Raw genomic sequence first — 21,975 nt, 5'->3', positions numbered from 1 at the left:
TACAAATAATGTGTATATAATGCTTTTTGGATGTATACGCATTTAGATGAAACTGCAAAAATGAAACCAAACACACACACTGGTAGTTGTCAGCAGCTGTGTCATCCAAGTGAGATGAGGAAGCAGTAAACCTCTCTCCCTTGGGCACTTCCTGTAACATTCATCACTTTGCAGATGTGTTGCTCCTATTTTCCTGCCCAAGAGAAAAGTATTTGCAATTCTGTGGAGCTGCCCTTTATCCAATGCTGCAAGGACAGGGATGTAGGAGAAAGGGCGTCAAGTTTAGTTGCTGCATACCACACTAGGGCGAATCTGTAATCAAGTCATGTAGTTGGGACCTATTTGCAAACACTGCTGCTGTTCAGGGATGGGTGTTATTGTAGAGGACACTTTTGAAAACGGATCCCCGGAGGCCAGACTTTTATCATCTTAGGATTTGAGATGCTATTTTGCTTCTCATCTTTCCTTATTCAATTCACTTTCACTCTTCATACTTGCAGGGGTTTACATTATATATTTCCCTCTGTGGTCAAAATAGCTGCACTCCTCCTAATTTAAAGATGTTTCATCATTAAAAATTATATTAAACAGTCAACCATCCTCAGGGAAGACTTAATTTCCACTTTCTGCTGCAGTCAGCATGGTTGAGGTTCAATCTTTCCATAAACTTGGAATCTATTTAAAGCTATTTCCATAAACCTGGAGTCATTTGATACCTTTTCATACTCTTGCTAGCCAACTAACTACCTATTTTTAAGAGCCAATAAAATTGACCTGATTTTGGCTAAAAGAGAGAAACACATTTTAAATTCTGCGGAACCGAGAAATTATAGAAACTGAGTTTATTGGGTGAAAGCAATAAAATTGCAAATGCAAATATTTAGGAGTGTTAGACTATTGATGTTAGATTTTCAGAGGAACTTGGGGGATGGGTGAGTGTAGCTACTCTGCTCTCCCCCCAAAGCCATCTTCACAGTTGTTTTTAAGCCAAACCCACTTGTGACTAGCATCAGCATTTTTTTCTGAAGGAAAACATATTATTATTACTAATGTTATTTTGCTGTTTATTAAAGTAACATGTACTCAGTAGAGAAAACACCTAAAATCTATGAAGAAGGAAACAAAGAATCCCTGTTTGATTAGAAGCAACACTCATGTCTCTGACACGTTTCTCTTAGATACCTAAAAGGTGTCACATTAATGTCATCCTTCCTGGGTTACCTAAAGGTCTCTTAGGCAGTATAAGCGGTTGGCCTGACTTATTTCCACTCTCAGGAAGGAAGAGTTCTGGTGTTTCTTCTCCCCGTTGACTCTATTGCTGTGGTTGGTCCTCGTTACAGAATGGTGTCGGGCCTGTGACAAAGAGGATTCTGTGACAGAGAGAAATGAGGATGGACTTTAGATGAGGTGGTTGGAGAAGTTTACCTTACAGATAGCAAATATTAATTGAGACCTGAAAGATGACATAGCTCCTGAAACGTACTCTTAACGACCATGCCAAGAACATGCCTTTTTAACACTTGCGTGGTTAAGCTAAGCAAATGCAGACCTGCACATCCCTCCATTTCCCCTTGAGAAGTGTGCACAGATAGTGGTGGCTCAGAATCAAATCCTTCCCTGCAGGAGAGTGGATCTCAACTCTGACTGCCAGGGAGCTTTAAAAGATTGGCAGCTGCTTCTACTCCCTAGTCAATTATATCACAAAACGTAGGGTTGGGGAGGGACTGGGCATCAGTATTTTTCAAAGCTCTCCAGACAAAGCTAATATGCAAGCAAGGTTGAGAAGCACTTCTGCAGCGGTCCACCAGCCAGTGGACTTAAGACAGTAAACAAATCAGTGAGTAAAGAGTTATGTATGGAGTAATAGATATGTTGATGGGATTCTGTGAGGAGAAAAAAAAAACAATTTTTAGTCCAACTTTCTGTATTTCATAGAAGATGAAAATAAGGACATGGTAGAGTAAATGAATTTGGCTAAGGTCCTCCAAAATTAGGATCACCTGTATTACTTTATTTGTACTCTTTTCTCTTGAAAATCATTATCATCATCATCATCATCATCATCTCAAGGCAAAGCCTAAGACAGGCATTTCCACTTCTAATAGCCAGGAAACAGATCTAAGTTTGTATTTTGGTGAAATTCAAATTGGTGAATTCCTCATCTCATGAGGGTTATGCCTCCAAATGGTTCAATTATACAAATAACATTAGGACAACACTAAAAGAAATAGGAGAAAAAATCCACAGTATTACCCACCTAATTCCCCCACTTTGGCATGTGAAGTTTCTATCTTTCCATATTTCATTTGAGCCCTTCACTATATCCATGCACATTTTGCATAGTTGAATTCATAATGTGGGTATAATTTTGTTTTTTATGCCCAAAATACATTATAAATATTTTCAGCCTTGCCACATAGTTTGTCACAACAGTCCTAAGAAACTACTATACCTGTTAAAGGATTTGCACTTTCTCTTGAGTTGCAACAAGCAATCATTGACATGCTTAAAATAAAACAGAACATAGTCATATTGTGAAGATAACTCTGGGTGGAAAGCCAGTGTGGAAGTGGAAAGATGAGAGTACTGAGGGCAGAGAGATTTCATTCATTTGTTCATTTATATATTCATTCATTCATCCAGTCTCCAAATAGTTATCATGTACTGATGAACTATGTACATGGCTCTGTGCATGGTTCTAAGGATAGAGAACGAAATAGACTCTGCACTCATGAAACTTGGAATTTAGTGAAGAGATTGACAAGAACAGAGAGCAAATGAATAATCACTATTTGCGTGCACTGCAAAGCAGAGGATGGTGAAGGATGGGAGTGGGGTAGGAGTGGGGAGTAGGTGGTTTGATGGAGACATGGAGTTAGAGTCTCTGCTGAAGGAAGGACAGGCATGCAAGATCTCAAGGATGAGGAGAAGGCAGCCTGGCCAGGAAAAGAGAGAACAGCATCCATGGTAGAGGGAACAGCATGTTCAAAGGAGATCTTGCAGCTGGAAAGAAAATAGAAAGAGGACAGAATGGCAAGGCAATGTGAGGGAAGAAGAGCAGCAGGAAATGAGGCTGAAGACCAAGGAGAGCCAGATTATGCTGCAGCTCGTGGGTCTCAATTAAGAGTATGAAATTGATTCTAGATACAATAAGAAGCCAATGGAGCCCAGAAGAATAACTTAGTGTAGTTTGTGTTTTATAATGATCCTGCTGTCTTCAGGGTGCAGAATAAGGAGGAGTCAAAATAGGGTGGTCAGAGAGGATGCTTACACAGTCTTCCAAACAAGAGTTGATGTGGCTTAAAGCTAAGGCGATGGAAGGAGAAATGGAGAGAACTGGCCAGATCCAAGATATATTTTGGAAGCAGAATTAGCAGTGCCTTAAGAATGTAAGCCATAGGTCAGGTGAAAGAGGGAAATGGTTAATGGGTCTTGTCAAATGGCTTTTCAATTACACTGAAACCACCACATTTTAAGTATAGATATTTCACAGTAATGTTGCCCTGGTTTCTATTAATATATATAGATTATGCATTTAAAGGCTTTATTATACATTTCTATGATGATCTGAACAGAATGCGTCTGTTAAACCTAAATGTATTTCCTCTCACCTGAATTTTACCTTTTCTTTCTATTTCTGTTGGGGATATGATATTTTTCATCATCAAATTGTGTGAGCTAGTTCTTCATCAGATAGAAAGGTCATACTATGTCAGTTATATTTGGTGTCAGTGTTTTTTTATTGCTTTGTATTTTTAAATTTTCTATCATATTATTTTCCAATATAAGAATATTTAAAATTTGTAAAATTTAAAATTTGATGCATACTGAATTCATCTCTTCCTTTCTGATTTTCCCTATTGATTTAAAGCTTAGGATGTTGTTATGCTTCATAAGATCTGACTAGTTCTGTTTTATTTTATTACATATATATGAGCATGTGTGTATACATACATATATTTACAAATCCATTTATTGTTCATTTTGGCATATGCTATAAAATGTGGGTATAAATTTTTATTTTTCAATAGCTAACCAGTTTTCCCTGCATCATTTGTTAAATGGTTATTCTCTACCCTAGTACTATGAAATTCCATATATGTTACCAGATGTTTTCCTTGGACTTCTATTCTGTAACTTTGGTCTAGATTCTCATGTTTGTTGAAAGGGGAAGCATACCCTTACTTTTTATTGCTATAAGCAAAGACTTTCTGCTGGAGAATTCTTTATCAAAATAATACTTGATAGACATACTTATTGACTCTTCCAGGAGAATAAGCCTCTTGTATTTTTTGTTATTATTTAGTTAAATGTATAAGTATTTGAAAATTATATGTATTCATCTATTTCATAATTTTTATATTAAAGATTCCAGATTTTAAACTCTGTGGGGACCCACCTGGATTTCTCCCACTGAATCCTCAGCACTCAGCATAGAATACGACATCTATTAAGGGCTCAAAAATATTTTTTGAACGGATAAATGAATCACTACATTTTAGTCAGCCACCACTACATCTCAAATTAACCTGGAAAAGCAATTTTTATATTGTTCCATTTTCTCATGCAGAAATATAGAGTTTTTCTCTTTTATACGAGGCTCCTTTTATATATTATATTCCAAATAGATCACAAATATTTTGTGTTATATTTACTGTAAAGTAAATATAAAGTATTTTGTTTTCAGTATTGAAAATGGGATTTAACTTTTTGTTTTTATCATCTAACAGATTACTGCTCTTTACAGAAAAGCAATTGATTTTATTTATATTGCAGTCAGCCAATATAATAAGCATTTACTGACTTGAGCGACATTTTACTAAAACCTAAGATAGCTTACATTGTAAAATACACCACTGATTTAATAACAACTTAAAGTATAACCACATTAAATAGACACATGATAGTAAGACTCATTTCAATTTCAGAGTTTTTAAAAATTGAGACCGAATATTAATGTCATTCAGTAGGTTCTATTTAATTATTTGGACTGTGTGCAAATAATCTGTAAGACATGACATCTGTAACGCATGACATTTTCCTTCTTTTTACTATATTTATGCGTCGTATTTGTGATACTGACCAAAATTTCAAAAAGTGTGTTAATTAATACATTGTTTTTCTTATTAAGAATGACAGAAATGCTACTTTTTTACTTAGCAAATATTCACGGTGTCCCCACCATGGAGACACAGCAGGCAAAACATGCTGATGGGCACTGAAAACAACACAGGGACGAGGGACATATTAAGGCCCAGCAGTGAGAGCAGAGCTGTCCAGGCTATTACTTCTGGGTGAATTTAATGGGGGCAATCCCTGTGCCAAACTCCATTAAGGTTGAGAAGAGGTTTTTCACCCTAGCTGCACACATGAGTCACCTGGGTTCCTCTCTCAGAGATTCTAGTTTATTTGTTCTGAGAGGGGCCCAGGCACAGCTATGTTCCTCGGGCTTTCCAGGTGTTCAGAAATCAAGTCAGAACTGAGTTCCACATTGCAGGTGGATACGCTGTGCTGGTGGAGACGTGTAAGGAATACTTGCGTCCCAGGGATTCTCAGCGCCTTTAGTGGGCTAGATTACATTTTAAAAGCCAAAGAGAGATAACAGAATTACTAGACCACATCTGCTTGTATCTTTTCATAGCCTCACAGTTACAATTTAATATTTAATATTAATTTATTGCAATTTAATATTTTTTTGTGCAAGAACGGTAGACTAATTTTGTCTTCCCTACAAGATTCTAAGCACCATACGAGGGAGGGTCCCGTCTGATTTTATTCTACATCACACCCTAGTAGCTACAGTTTCCCAAATGGAATGGACCGTGGCTTTTCTTTTTTTTTTTAAAAATATCTCACATGACTCTTATTCCACATGTTCAGAAAATGCTGCTGTAAAGGGAATTATTTCGAGGGTTGCCACCCTTTATATTTCCCAAGGTCCTTTCATTTGATGGAGACGTGCAGCTCCTCAAAGATGCAAATAAACAGAAAGAAGAGAAACTACACTAGTATTAGAAATTGAGATTTCTCAAGGAGATGATGAATGCAGAATTGGCAGGAGACAATTTCCAACTCCTAAAATAATTGACTACTTCTTCACTTAAACAACAAAAAAGCATCTATGACATGCCACGCACTGTGCTTGGTGCTCGGTATCAAATAAAAATAAACATTTATTGAGGGCTTGTCACATGTAAGAAATTGTGCTAGGTTCTAGAAAAACATTGATAAGTGAACAATGCATGGGTTGGTCCTGACCTTCTGGAGTTTTTACACCTTCAAGGAGTTCACATTCTTATGAAAAAGGTGCAATACAGCGTTGGATGACATTAACCATCCCGGATCCCTTCCATCTCTTCTCCTATCTTTCTTTTTCTTCTTTTAATTCTCTGGCCACCTTTTTGTATTTTTCCAAGCAAGATACTACCCCCTTAAGATGGTATCCCCCAGGGCCCTATTTTCTTTTTTTTGTTTCACTTTCTTTCCTTATCCCTTCCTTAATTTTCTCTCCCTAGATAATTGTATTCATTCTTCTGACTTAGCACATATATGCTAATGACACTAAAATCCTTTTATTTTATGTTTAATGAATCTTTATAGTTCATAAACTTATGTCAAGCATTTATTGAGTCATCCAATTGCTTATCAATTGGCCTGACACATAGAAGATTCTAAATGTTTTGTAAGAAATGAGTTTACTAAATGCTCATTTACTGAAATGTGCATAATGTCAGAATTGTGCTCTAGATAGATGAAGAACGAATCTTTGCCCCAAAGAGTTCACCTTCTGAAGAGGGGTGAGGGGATTCAACACAAAATTGGAATAGCTAGCACGGCTTTAAAGCATAGGTTGTATAGGGAAATAGAGATGAGACTAAAATACAATGTTGAGAATAGATTATAAAAAGCATTGGAAACTCACCCACTTCAATACTATATACATCCAGGAACAAGTTAAGAAAATCATTGTTCTTTCCCTATAGTAATTTGGTTTCATTTGGCTAATTGCTTCTGGAGGTGGGTGGGGAGAGTAAAGTAGCTGGAATACCCAGACCCTCATTTTCCCTGCCTAGGGTCCCACCGGGTAGAACTTATTCTGGAGTCAGAGAGGAGGAGGGGGCTGTCTGCCTAGAAGTGATGAAGCCAGAATCAGGGCCGGCAGACACCTTTTATTTCCAGAGCCTATTTCCCATTGACAGGTCTTGATGGCAGCTCCTTGCTTAAGGGTAAATATATGCTCTTGTTCATTAATATCACTTGCAATGACAACAAATAGTAAATGAATCTTCTCCACAGACAGTACCCCAAATTCCCAAGCATGCAGTCCCCATTTACTCATTGATGCACAACGTGGACTTTTCCTCTCAAGACTGCACACATTGTACATTGCTGCCCAATTACCTCCAAAACCCCTCCTTCAACACCCTCTTCACATGGAGCAAGCCAGACCAAGAATGGCTTCCATTCTGTTATAGTTTCCATCACAGACACATGGTGTTTTTTATCATTATATCATTAGCATAATAGAGGAGGGTGGCTGTTGTCTGGGAAACCAGGAGGGGTGCAGCTCCGCTTGGTTTTTGCTGAGAATTCAGTGCCACATGAATAGACTCCAACTATGTTTTTATCTCAGCTCTTACTCATGATGGCAAGAATGCAAGTACTAGTAAGTTCTCTTTGCTTTTTCTTCTTCTCCTCTCCTCCTCCCCTTCCCTGTTCCTCCTCCTCTTCCTCCCCCTCTAAATTATTCTTATTATTTTGTTATTACTCCAAAGCTCTCTCTGAACTCTAAACTTAATAACTTAACTCTTTTATATCTAACCAACATTGATTTCTTTGCCTCCTTAAACACGATAGATTACACTTTAGGCCAACACAATTTGGATTACCCACCCGATAGTTTCAATAATTTTATCTCAATCAACTCTTATTCTTACTTTAATGGCTTTATTGTTCTAAACAATAATTTTTATAAAATTTCAGGTTTTGTGCTGCTTTATATTGTTTTAATATACATTTAATAAATATACTAAAATTAAAACCCGCTAGTCTAATTCATCTAGTATATACTTTCCTAAATTCATCTTGTAAAATTTCCTCTTCTCACGCTATCTCTTCTTTCACACACTGATGAAGTTGGGAAAATGTCCTTCGTTTATTTAGGGAGTAGAAATTTTAGACCTTGTGCAATTCACCCCAGTCACACTGAACCACCTATGGGTCTCTAAATACAAAAGACTATTTCATTGTATAAGGTTCTTATTTATTCTGTTCCTTCTTCCTGTAATACCTGTCCTAACTTTGTACTTTGTAGTCTTTCAAACTGGATCTCAGTTAATATCAGGAAGCCATCCAGAGCCTCTAGTTTGATTTAGGGACCCAGTCTGTGTTCTCAGAACACCTTGACACCTGTCTATGACAATAATTATTGAATTAATAAATAAATTATTAAATTATTATGTGTAAATACAACTTCGTATGAATCAAAGAGTACCTTAGGAGTCCAGAACTTACCTAAATTCTCCCTGTGCCCCCGGAGCCTATTGTAGCATCTAGCACAGAGAAGCCACCCAGCAAATGCAAACTGAATTCAGTTGTATTTTCTTTCCTATCCTTACAGTGTTTTCCCAGATGTAAACTGCAGGTATCCCCCTTAACAATTCCTAGACTATTTCCAAGTACAACCATCACATCCCCAATAGCATAACTTTTACTGTCTTGCCTTACTATTTTCTTGAGTCTTCAACATTGAACTATTTGGACTTGGATACTTGGAGGATGAATGTATTGAGGAAAGAGATAAAAACCCAAAGTGTCCTTTCTTTGGTTGTTGTTTTCCAAACAGATGGCAAATCGGGAAGATTCACTTTCAGTATACTAAGAAATACTTTCTTCTCAGTGAGGACGTAGGTTTTGTGATAGTCACTGTATATTAGTACTTTCAAGAAGAACGAAACAGAGTCTCTGTTTCTTCAAAAATTTGCTGGCGGTGAAAGCAAGTGAGAGGCCATGAGGACTAGGGTGATACAGCTATAGGACCCCACAGAGGACCCTCTGGCATGATTTTCTGACATCAGCTGTTTGAGACAGCAGAGGTCTACACTGGCTCCAATCTTTTTAATTATGTGCCCAAAGGTCCAGCCTAAACATATCTCCTCCTTCTCTTGCTTGCAACAACGTCCATATAACATAGCTCAGCAAGCGATGCCTTTGCCTTATGCCAAAGGCCTTGAACATGCTACCATTTCTCAGATACATGCTAGCAATGCAAGCACTAGTGCCTGAAGTACCCTTCCCTGCCCCTGCTCACTTTCCGTGTTGGTCCCAAACTCCTTGCTCAACCCAAGAGCAGGAGTCTGACTGTGTGATTATATGCAGGGACTGCAGAGTGAGACAACCTGAATTCAAACCCCAACTTGGCCACTTTTAGCTGTAATTTAACTTCTCTGTCCCTCAGTTTCCATATATGTCAAATAGAGTGATAATGCCGAATTCAGAATACTTATTTGAAAATGAAACTATGTTCATTTATGGACAATGCTCAGTTATTTTTTTTTTTTATCTTTCTATATGTTGGTTACAAAAAAGATAGAAAAAAAAAACAAAACACCCAGCATTTATTTTGTCAGCTACTTTCAGATTTATTGAAGCCTCATTATACTGCAATGAGGTAAGTTTATTATTCTCGGTTCTACAGATGAAGAAAATGAGGCTCAGAGAAGTTAAGAATTTTGCCAAAGTCCACATTGTTAGTAAAATTCACAAGTCATGATTAAAACCCAGGTGTTTCTGAATCCAAAGCTGGGTTAGTTTTATTTATGCATATCTCTCTTCCAGCTCCTTTATATGGCTCAGAAGTTATCCATCTGTCTGTTTCTGTAGCAAAATCTTGAGTGTGTGAAGGGCAGGGATCCCCAAATCACCTTCATCTGCTGGGCCTCCCACAATGCCTGTTACAAGAGAACAACCCTGAATATTCATTCATAAGTCAGTCAGTTGACAAACTCCTCCCCTTCTCACCCTTCCTCACAAAGCACTGTGGCACTTTCTATCCTCAGGACCATTCCCCCAGACTCTTTCCTGAGACTTCACTTGCAGGAATGCTATTTTCCAGTGAGAAATTGGGAAACAAATGGAACAAAAATTAAGCAAGAATTAAATGTGCTGACCTTTGCTTTAGCTTCCTGTGACGTGCCCCCTTCCAAAGGGAAGAACAGAGATGCCCAACACACAGCTGCATTAGAACTCTGCCTTTGCCTCTCACAGCCTGTGTGGTCTTGGAAACCACAGTTTCCTCATCTGTAAAATGGACCATTAATCCCCATTCCAGATTTGTTATGAGCATATGAGAGATTCCAGCCCACGGCAGGCACTCCATGAATATCTATTCCCTTAATGATGCCTTCTCTACCACTTTATCTCTAACCGCACAAAGAGGTTCAAGCTGGGCCAATCCTCAACCAAATGAGTGCACCAAGATTGGAACTGTTCCTCTATATAACAGCCCCTGGGACCCACCCCCCATTTCCCCAGGGTGAAGTTCTCTGTCGCATGCCTTCTACAATGGTAAATCCCCTTTTACACCATCCTTTGGTGGGGTCCAGTGATCATAGCCTAAAAAGACAGACTCAGGGTTACACAGCACACCAGTATCTTGCTTTAAAAAAAAGTGTCTTGCTGATAAAATTTAACTCATCATATGCCTGGCCCTCCATTAACCCACTTCAGGTACATGAACTCATTTAATGCTCAAAATGACCAGAGTAGTTGGGATATAATTATCTCCATTTTATAAATGAGACCATAAAGATTCAGAGAAGTTCAGATTTACGCATTAATGGTACACCTATTTACTGAAGACCTCCCATACAGCCAGGAGTCATGTGACATAAAGGCAACTCAAAGATGGGTTGGGAATAAAACACCTTACCTGAGTTCACATCCTAGTCATGTGACCCTGAGCAAGTACTTAACCTCTCTGTGCCTCTGTTTTCTCATCTCTAAAGTAGGAACAGAGTTTTTATGAGATGTGAGAGCATGAGATACAGAATGAAAAACATTTAGCAAGTTCTGCCATATAGTAAGTGCTCAGAATGTGTTTGCTATTACTAATAAATGATAAGAAACAGCCCTGCAGTGGGAGGGTAGGAAACAAACAAATGGTTCATTTCAGTTTCACAATGTAGGAATTAACAAGGGTCAGCCCATGCACAAAGAAAGTGATAATCAATTGCCCCAGGAAGGGGAAGCTCCGGATCGAAGTGACTCCTCAAGTAGCAGGCATGCAGATTAGCTGGACTCCTCTCCCAGTGATCAGGGATACATGCGACCTTCAAGAGAGGCATAACTTCCAACACAGCTCAATCAATGACCCCCAGTCACTCTTTGTGGAATCAAATGAATATACAGTCTGTGTCCAAAATTGTCTCCAGTGAAAGTGTAAAAATATATTAAATAAATCTGTAGTGTTTTCATAAAAGTTCAGAAAACCACTTTCTGAAGAAAAAAATTTTAATGTGTGTGAAAGTTAGTGCACTATAGATAATCACAGAGAGCTATCTCCTACTCAAAAGTCCAGGAATGCCTAGCCTGTCTGAAAATCTCACCCAACATTATATTAACAGAGGGAAGACAAGTCTAATCATCAGAAATATCAACTCAGAACTCTGAATTCATCCTTCAGTTGTTTTTCCTCCCAAATAATGTTCTTTGGGGAGTATTTGTATGAATCATTTCTCCTGAGAAAATATCACTGACTGACATTTCAAAATAATGCAGTTTCCAGTTATAAACCATCCTTTGCATTGCCTCCATTTTAACAAGAGAGAGAGAGACAGAGGAGGTAGGGAAGGGAGTGATAAGTCGTCTTCAGTTACAAGGAGAAGAGAAGACAAAAAGTTTACTCTTGAAAAATAAAATAAGCCTACTCAACTACTATTGATTAGAAATACCAAGTGTGGGAATTTTGCAACATATCAGCACTATGCTGAGTGCCCTATGTGTTTTGCTTTGTTTTGTTTTTTCATTAACTTCTTACCCTGGGTGAGATAGGTATAATTTTCCCTATTTTTCAGATGTGAAAGCTAGAGCTCATATGTGGGAAGTAACTTGCCCAAGATCACATAGAGAGTAAGAGGCAAAGCCATAAATCAAATTCAAGTCCCTGGATTCTGCAAGTCACATTTTAAATCATTATGGTGTTCCCAACTGACTCAGATTCTCCTGCAATGTATCAGGCTTCAGGGCTGATAAGAACCTACTTGGAAATCCCAGTATGGAAAGTGTGAAGATCCACAGGCTCCTCCTATGAGGTAAACCTTGGTTCTATTTAGTCTTTGCTGGAGTTGCAGGTTCTAGTTTGTCTTCCTCACACGTAATGGAAAAGAGGGGAAAGGAGGAGGTAACTTTCAATTCGGTTTGGATAGAATTTTTCTTCTGTCACTGTTGGACAGACATTTGTCAGTGTCCTGGCATGCAAAGTGCTATTCTCTTATTGTCAGAACGTCTTAAGTGTGATTAAACTGTCTTGTCTGTCAAATCATCTTCAGGGAGGTAGCGGTGCATGGTCATCACTATAGTAAACTTCCAGTCGGAGGACTTGACAGAGAAATATAATAAATAAAAGGGATGATAGTTACATCCCAGGGCAGTTGGAGGAACAATGCAATCATGTTCTCAAAGACCTTGGTAGAGTGCCTGGCACATAGTAGGAGTTTTGTAAATATTCTCTCCTTTTTATCTGTTAAAGCAGGATAATGATTATTATAGGCTTTATTGGAGAAGAGAAATTAAATAGACTGTGCTGCTGAACACTATATTTAATTAAAAAAAAAAACTCTGTTTAGGAAATGAATGGAAAATGTTTCTGCATTTGCAGTAGAGCAGAAAACAAGGCAATTAAGGATATCAAGAATTGACTGTAATCACCAGTCAGAGATGAGGAATTACAACTCCAGCTCCTAAAAGGAAGAGTGAGGGAAAAGTTTGGATTAGAGTTCATACATTTGAGGAGAAGAGAGAAAGAATATGAAAACTGTTCTGTGGTTACTTCAATAGGATAATTGAATATGGGAAAGAGGAAAGAGAAGTTATATAAACTTTCCTGAAACAGACTGTGGAAAAGTTAATGATAATTTCAGGGACTATTTTATCATCAACACTGCTGTCATTGTTGTCAACATCAGTATAAACCATCTATTGATTTTTCCCCCAAATATATAAAACTACTCAAATAACAATTAGCATGTACTTACTGTGTGTTAGACACTGCTAACGTACCATTCTATTTAATCTTCATAGGACCCATTTAAGGTAAGTATTATCCACATGCTATAGATAAATAAGATGAGTGTCAGAAATGAGTGCCCATCTTCAAGTACTTACAATTTAAACATGAAAGGTATAGAGGTTACTTGATCTATACTGAGAAACTAATAAGTGCTGGTTATTTCATATGCATTGTCTCATGTGATCATCAAAACAACCCATGACTTAACTGTCATCATGTTTATTTTGCACATTAGGAAACTGAATTTCACAGAGTTTGAGAAACTTGCCACAAATCACTGTTATAAATGGCAGAGGAATCCAATGCTGGTTTGTCTGATTCTGCCAAGGCACTGCATGGGGGAAACCAAGCAAACACCCCATAATCATGTAAAGATACGCTTAGTTTAAGACTGTCAGTCTCAGGGGAAAATCAGTGATTAAAGTCATGCCTAATGGTCCAGTCCTTTTCTTTCAACAAACCCTGAATTTATTCATTTATGGTTATTAGTCGTAGATAGTCATGGTCAACCTGCCAGGTAAACAGCTAATCATTTTGGATGTGTTATAAGCAAATAAACTTGCCTGTCTGCAAAATGGCAAATGAGACCTGATCAACAGAGAAACAATTGTTCCAGGGTTGCAAACTCCCAGGAGTCTAATGAACAATGGCTTACTGAATGAGCAATTGCAAAACAAAGAGATTACATTAGTGTGGTTGCTTTAGAAACAGAGAACAATCTATTGGCTTTAATGCTTTTGCAATAAAGAACTTTGGTAGGTGTGGGTTGGGCAGCTGAGAAAGCAAGCACACTGGGAATGTTCATGCCTTTGGCACAACTGTCCAGGACACTCCAGCACTCCCTGGGCCTCCTTCACGCACCACCTCCAGGACTGCTTGAATACCAGAACTTCCAATGAACTACTGGCCCAGCCAATGGTAATACCTCCTGTGCCAAGACAAAGGATTTCTTTGGGAACACATAAAACACTAAAACACACCTGTACTTTGTGAATGACTGGGACACTCAGGCCATATATGTCCTTGTTAAAGCAGGAGGCAGTGTGCCTAATGGCCAAAAAAGAAGAACTTTGGACTCAGTTAGACCTGGATTTGAATCCAGCCTCTTCCATTTATTAGCTCTATCCTTTTGGACAAGTGGCTTAACTCTTGCAGCTAAGGCATTTTGTCTATAAAATGGGGAGCAATAATTTCTCACTTTCTCTCAGGATCCTTGCAAGTGTGAACTAAAAATAATGACAAAGCATCAAGCTGGAACACCAAACTGATGACTGCCTATGAGTGTATGTGTGTGTCTGACTCTGACATTCAGAAAAGACAAATCAAGTTGAGTAGCTTTGAGTGGGATCTCCCAGCAAGACATGCCCCATTCAGGACCGTGTTTTTGGGCTTTGTAATTTACCTGAAATTTTTACAAGACGAGGAACTGGGGAAGCAGGATCAACCAAAGAGCAGAGTAAATACAGTTAAACAGCTTTGAACAGATTCAGCTTATGCTCTTGTAAGTAGCTTATTCACTCCAGTTTTAGGAAAACAGGAAGTAATAAGATTAAGAATCCAAAGCTCAAATGAAAACATAATGTCAAACCTAGTCCAAGTAGGATTTGGGTTCAGGAAAGAGATTGAAATACTCCATAAAATTAAAGGAAGATGAATAGGCTTACAATAAGCCTGATGCACATACTCCCTCTGTATTTTGTAAATTCCTAATGGAACACTACATGGAAAATAATGAATTGAGAGGGTCTATTAAGGAAGTCCGGTGCTAAGCAGGAAATATGGGCCAGGCACTTTCAGGATATGTATGCTGAAGAGTCACATGCAGCATTTACCACTAGGAACTCAGCAAAGAGTGGAGAAGCAGCCTGCAAACTTTTTGACCACAGTGCATGCAGTAGGGCAAAAAACACCCTAACCCTACTTACCCAACTCACCCCTATTTGAAAGATCTTGGTTACAACAAACAGTTGGAGAGAAATACCCCTACATTGCTTATAATTTCTATCATAAGATATATATATATAGTTGTCTATATTAAGATTTTAAACTATAAGTTAAAGTGATTCAAACTTCAAAATAACCAATTTGCTTTATCAACCATATGACAAATTATTTAAATAGTAAAAGTTCAGATGTAGTCCATTAGCAATCAAAAATCAATGTATAAGAATATTTGGGGTAACTATATGTATCTGTTTTAGAAATGGGTATAGATAATAATATATTTAAACTGCAGTTCTTACAAATTTTAAAGTCCAGTTAAAAGAATGTTATAAGAATGTTTTACAAATATGCATTACACTCCCTCTAAGGACAATTGAACACAATAAACTTAATTGCTAATGAGGAAATTAAACTTATAGTAATTTGCAGTAAAAAGCAAAAACTGCATATATACCATCACTGATTCAAGGCAAAACTGATGTTACATCAGTGATAAAGCTTTTTTGATCAGGTTGTGAAATTCCCAAAATCTATTTCTGTGTGCACGATGGGAGCTTTTGAACTTGCAAAGAACTGCATGTAAATCAAACTTCTTCAAAAATTACTGAATAGTCCTCAGGAAATTCTAACTTTTATGAGGCATTCTTACTTTTATCAACCATTAATAATACATTGAGTGGGTTACTAGCAAGTAACATTCAATCGTATTTAAAATTTTTTAAAAATAAAATATAGATCAGTGATTAGCACGTTAAGTGAATGCACTCATAGACTCAAGACTATAATAATAATTAAAAAAAATAAACAGCTTCTTCTTATTTAGCATTGATTATCTGCCAGGGACCATTCTAAGTGCTTTTATTAACTATCACTTAATCCTTCAAATTTCTCAACAGTATCAATGGAATAGATACTAATATAACTCATCTAAAGATAAGGGAACTAAGAGATTATGTAGCCTAACCTGGTTGGAAAAGTTCCTGGTTTCAAGTCCTGTCTCTTCCACCTATTTTCTACCCTTCACCAGTCAAACAATTTCTCTGGCCTCTATTTCCACCTCTGTAAAGTGTCTAGGTTTTAAACGAATAATACATGTACAATTGATTATTTAGAGTCAAGTACATAGCAGGTACCGAGTAAATGTTAATCTGAATCTGAAATTGAATTAGGCAAGAAAGAAAAAGAGATATTCAGATCCTTTAGTCTGTGGCGTTTATATCTAACTAAATCTAAATACATTTTTCTCATGGGTGTTCCTTGAGACATTTTACATTATGCTTTGCAATATCTTTATTTCACTAGCAAGCACTTAATATACACATAGACACGTATCTTCTAAAGTATATACTTTAAATGTAGGGGAAGTATTTCTTCTTTTTGGAGACATAAGGAAACTGGATAGAATTCTGTATTGATTCACTTAAAGAAGAAAGTATTGAAATAATTGAATATTTAATTTTACATTCACCATGGAATATCCAAGGGAGATATTTATAGATGTCTGCATATGATTTGAATAGTATTAACTGTCACTCTGATGCTGTTCATGATGTTGCCTTGAAAGGAAGGGACAACATAAAAACCATCTGGAACAGGTTGGCCACTAAGGCAGGACCCCAGGTAGGGATATTGGTGAAGTCATCGTAAGTCTAATGTCATTTTCTCATTCTGAAGTTGGCAAAACCCCGTCTTAGCAGTGCACTTAAATATAATCAGACTCAGGGGGAATGTTTCTCCTTAACTAAGCACCAACAGCGCTGACAGATAAAAATATTTCATTGTATTAACTAAAAGGGAGAATTATAACTGCCAAAGAGCCCTAAATGCAAGCATTTGGGTCAGTAAATTCTCTGATTATGGTAATTTTTCCAAATAATAGGTGTATTAATTAATATACTTATTCATTCATTCAAGGCACTGACCTATGTACTTGGCATACAATTTTAGCAAAGATAGATATCGTACTTGGTTCTTGTCTTCCTGAGTAGTGGAAGAGATAAATGTCCCTTAAAAAGTACACAAATAATTGCAAAATTGCATCTGTGCAGATGGACAAAAAGTAGTACATGACATAATACTGTGTGAGCCACACACTTACACTCAAGCAAGGTAAGGGCTGTTAGTTGACTTTTCTTCAACTATGAAAGGCTTGTGAACTCATACCTCCATTTTCATAGAGATAAGAAAGTACTCTAGTCAGGCCTCCTCCTACCTGGAAGAGGAACAATACTCCCAATTCTAAAAATATTAAGCCCATATTTCTCTGTTTTCTGCACTGATCATCCCTCTTCTCTTGTCACGTTGCTAATTGAGATGTGAATAAAATCAATTAGGCTGGAGTTGAGAGTTACTCTCTTGCTGCTCCTGCCAGATCAGTGTGTCTTTTTAAGGCATTTTCTACAGATAACTGAACTCATTCATCAGGTGGTGGTTTTACCAGTGTTGGAGATTTCATGCTCTTTTGGCTGTTTCACCACCTGTGTACATCTGTATATGATGGCAAATATGACGTCGGGGTGGAGAACCATGACTGATAGCCCTTCATTTTCCTTTAATTGTGCAGGAAGCATGCTGGTCACAAGGTTTTCCAGGGATTATTTCACAGAAACTTAGAAGCAGGTGTTCACAGTCTGATTCCAAGAACTGTTTCCTGGTATGGAGCACAGTACCTGAACAGTCAAGGACAGGAGGATGAACAACACGAGAGAGCCCTCTGGGAAAAGACAGGTAGCTAAAATTCAGTAGAATTTTCAGAATATAGCACCTGACTTCCTTTTCTCCTTTTCTAAACTTTTGCCACTGTGGTCTGGCCTGAAAAGTAGGTGAAGTAGAATCAAGAATGACAAAGGTTGATGTCCATGAATTTGTTCTCCTGCCAGTTGAAATGTTTACAAAAGCTAACCATAGCTTTGAAGAGGGCGGGGGAGGGTACATGACTTGTTACCTAGACCACACTCCTAAAGCTATCATTATGGAACCAGCCGGCACACTTCTTATTTCCATTGTTTTAAAACTATTTCAGACCTCAAAATTAAAGAGACTAAGCAGTTGCCGGCTTTGGAGAAATCAGTTCATAATTTGGAGTCTAGTTGACCATGTGGCGTATACAAGAGAGAAAAAAAAAAAAAAGTTATGTCTTCTTTTTCAAGGATCTAGATACTTGAAAACTATCCTTTGCTGAATTCATCATGGAACCAGCCATACCATTCTAATTAAGTTTACAATGTCCATTGTTAAAAGGAATAGTTCTTACTGTGTGGAAGAAATTGTACCCAGCAATTCTAGCCTATAATAGTCTGCAAAAATAACTCCTTAGTTGACTTTTGAAAGTAATGATAACATGATTTAAAACATAACGTTGGCACCAGAAAATTTAGTGCAGAAGACCAATCTGAGTGTTGAGCTGTCGTGTCAGTAAAACAGCGCATTGAATTTTTTTAAGCTAATTTAAATGAAAACGCTAAGATTAAAAGTGGTAGCAGTACCAATGACATAGGGATTTCTGAAAAATTAGATTACAGTCTTCTTGTGGCCATAAAAACTGTATTATCCTTGACACTACTAAATCAGTCACTGCAAGAAAATTATCTTCACAAGTTCAACTAGTACTTCTCGTTTGAACCTGAAGAGTTTGGTCTGTTTTCCTTCTATTTAAGAAACAGAAGAGGTGCTTTTTAACACATTTCTTGTCTGAAGAGGGATGAATTCTTCACAACCAGCTTTGTGACAAAGAATTCACACCATTTGCTTGTACTATCACCAAAGATATCATTTAATTTAAAAGGAAAAAAAAATTTGCAAAGGATTGAATTGTGAGATGCAATAATAACTTTTACAACTTGTCATTTAGCCACTTATTAACATCCAGTCACGACTTATTTAAACATAAGTATATTTTTGTGTTTGTGCAACACAGGTAACCATTTCCTGATACTTCTCTTCATTTTTCAGCAATTTCAGACATCTTTGATGAATACTTTTCATTTAGGATACTGTTTCTCCTGTTCAGTGAGAGTTTATTTACTGAGAACTGGTGTTCCTGGTCTGATTCTTTAGTAGAACAGCAGAGGACAATAGAAAACTCTTGCATTGATACAAAAAGAAAATCAAATTCCACAAAACAAATTTAAGCCCATGACACCCTGAACGTTGTCTCCCCTGGAGCAAATGTATATGATAAGGGCACAGATTTAGAATTTAGAGGGACCTGAGGTTGAATTCCAGCTACATTACATAGTAATTACGTGAGCTTGGGAAAGCCATGTAACCTCTCTGCCCTGAGTTCCTTATTGATAAAAATGATATAATAATTTTTGTAGGGATGGTATGAGAATTAAACTAAGTACGGACTATGATGCTTGACCCATAGAAAGCACTTGATGTATTGCATTATTATTATCATTAACATCTTCACCAGTAGTATTTGTACATCCAAATTATATCCATGGAAGTAATAATTATTAAAATATACTGTCTTATTTTCAGTCTTGACTCTTAGAGCATACTGTTTTCTCTGTCTGAAAGACCTTCAGATATTTATTAACTTTGAAGATTTATTTTAAATGCTTAAGAAGTGGTAGATGAGTGAAAATGATTAACAAATAATCTTCACTTATCCTGGCAGACTGATTGATGCCACTGATTGCTGTCACTGCTAGGAACCTTATAAGAACATACAGTACTGGACTTTGACTTGGTGTGGTAACCATTGGTTGGCTTTTTTTTTTTTTTTTTAACCTAACAGAGTTTGAATTCCTTGGGGATAAAGATATAGTCTAATTCATCTTTGTCTACTAGTCTCATGTAACTACAGAGTCTGGCATATAGTAGGTGTTCAGTGTTTGCTAAAGAAGGGACAGTTTCTATGACATTTTATTATTTTTTTAAATAAACAATTTTTTAGAACAATTGTAGGTTCACAGCAAAATTGAGTGGAAAGTACAGAGAGTTTCCATATAGTCACTTCCCCCACTATCAACATCCGGCATCAGAATGGTATTGCTGTGACTGATGAACCTACACTGACCCATGATGATCCCCCTAAGTCCATAATTTGCATTAGGGATAACTCTTGGTGTAGAACATTCTGTGGGTTTTGACAGATGTATAATGACATACATCCGCCATTATAATATCATACAGAATAGTTTCACTGTCCCAAATCCTCAGTGCTCCACCTATTTATTACTCCTTCCCCCCAACCCCTGACATCCACTGATCTTTTTACTGTCTCCATAGGTTTTCCTTTTCCAGACTATAGTTGGAATCATACAACCTGTAACCTTTTCAGATTGGTATAATTCACTTAGTAATATGCATTTAAGATTCCTGGATGTCTTTTCATGTCTTGATAGCCCATTTCTATAAGCACTGAGTAATATTCCACTATCTAGGTGTGACACAGTTATTTGTCCATTCACTTAGTGAAGGACATCTTGATTACTTCTCAGTTTTGGCAATTAGGAATTAAGCTGCTACATCTGTGTGTACATTTTTGTGTGGATATAAGTTTTGAACTCATTTTGGTAAGTAGATACCAAGGAGGACAACTGCTGGATCATATTGTAAGAGTATGTTTAGGTTTGTAGGAAGTCACCAAACTATCTTCTAAAGTGGCTGTACCATTTTGCAATCCCACCAGCAATGAATGAGAGTTCCTGTTACTCCACAGCCTGTCAGCATTTTGTACTTGTCAGTGTTTTGTACTTTTAGCCTTTCTAATAGGTGTGTAATGGCATCTAATTGGTGTTTTAATTTGAAACTCTCTAATGACATGTAATATTGAGAATATTTTCATATGCTATTCACTATATATATGTCTTCTTTGGCAAGGTGTCTCTTCAGTTCCTTTGCCCATTTTCTTACTGTTGCTAATTTTCTTACTGTTAAGTTTTAAGACTTGTTTGTTTATTTTGAATATCAGTTCTTTATCAGATATATCTTTTGCAAGTATTTTTCTAAGTCTGTGGCTTGTCTCATTCTCTTCTCTTGACATGGTTTTTGTAAAGCAGATTTTTTTTTTAATTTTAATGAAGTCCAGCTTATCAGTTATTCCTTTTATAAACATACCTTGGGTGTTATATCTAAAAAGTCATTTTCATACCCAAAGTCATCTAAATTTTCTCCTGTTATCTTCTAGAAGTTTTATAGTTTTGCATTAAATTTAGGTCAATGATCCATTTTGAGTTAATTTTTGTAAAGGGTGTGTTATGCAGGGAATTGTGTCTTTCCCAAATTTATAGGTTGAAACCCTAACGCTCAAGGTGGCTGTATTTAGATAGAGGGTCTTCAAGGACATAATTAAGGTTAAATGAAGTCATAAGGATTGGGCCCTAATCCAACAGAAATGCTACCCTTATAAGAAAAGATGTGCACTAACAGATAAAAGGCCATGTGAAGACACAATAAGAAGGTAGTGCTCAGCAAGCCCAGGAGAGAGGCCTTCAGAGAACTTAAATCTGCCAACACTTTGATCTTGGACTAGCAGCCACCCAGTCTGTGAAATTCAGTTATGACAGCCCAGATGACAAATATAGATTTTAAAGTCTGTGTCTAGATTCATTTTTTTGCATGTGTTCCAGTACCATTTGTTGAAAAGTCCATCTTCTTCGTTGTATTGCCTTTGATTCTTTGTCAAAGATCAGATGACTATATTCATGGTCTCTATTTATGGGCTCTCTATTCTGTTCCATTGATCTATATATGTGTGTATTCTTTTGCCAATTCCACAGTGTCTTGATTAC

At 37.1% G+C, this 21,975-nt stretch overlaps 1 long non-coding RNA gene across 1 annotated transcript in view; it reads right to left on the bottom strand.

The window, feature by feature from the left end:
- LOC309617227 overlaps window positions 1-21,975 on the bottom strand; it is a 241,096-nt gene that overhangs the window by 99,809 nt on the left and 119,312 nt on the right. The window lies entirely within an intron of this gene.

Source organism: Balaenoptera borealis (genome assembly GCF_965194805.1).
Source record: "Balaenoptera borealis genome assembly, chromosome: 19".
NCBI lineage: Eukaryota > Metazoa > Chordata > Mammalia > Artiodactyla > Balaenopteridae > Balaenoptera > Balaenoptera borealis.
Note: the sequence above shows the minus strand (reverse complement) of the source record. Positions and strands in the feature narration are given on the sequence as shown.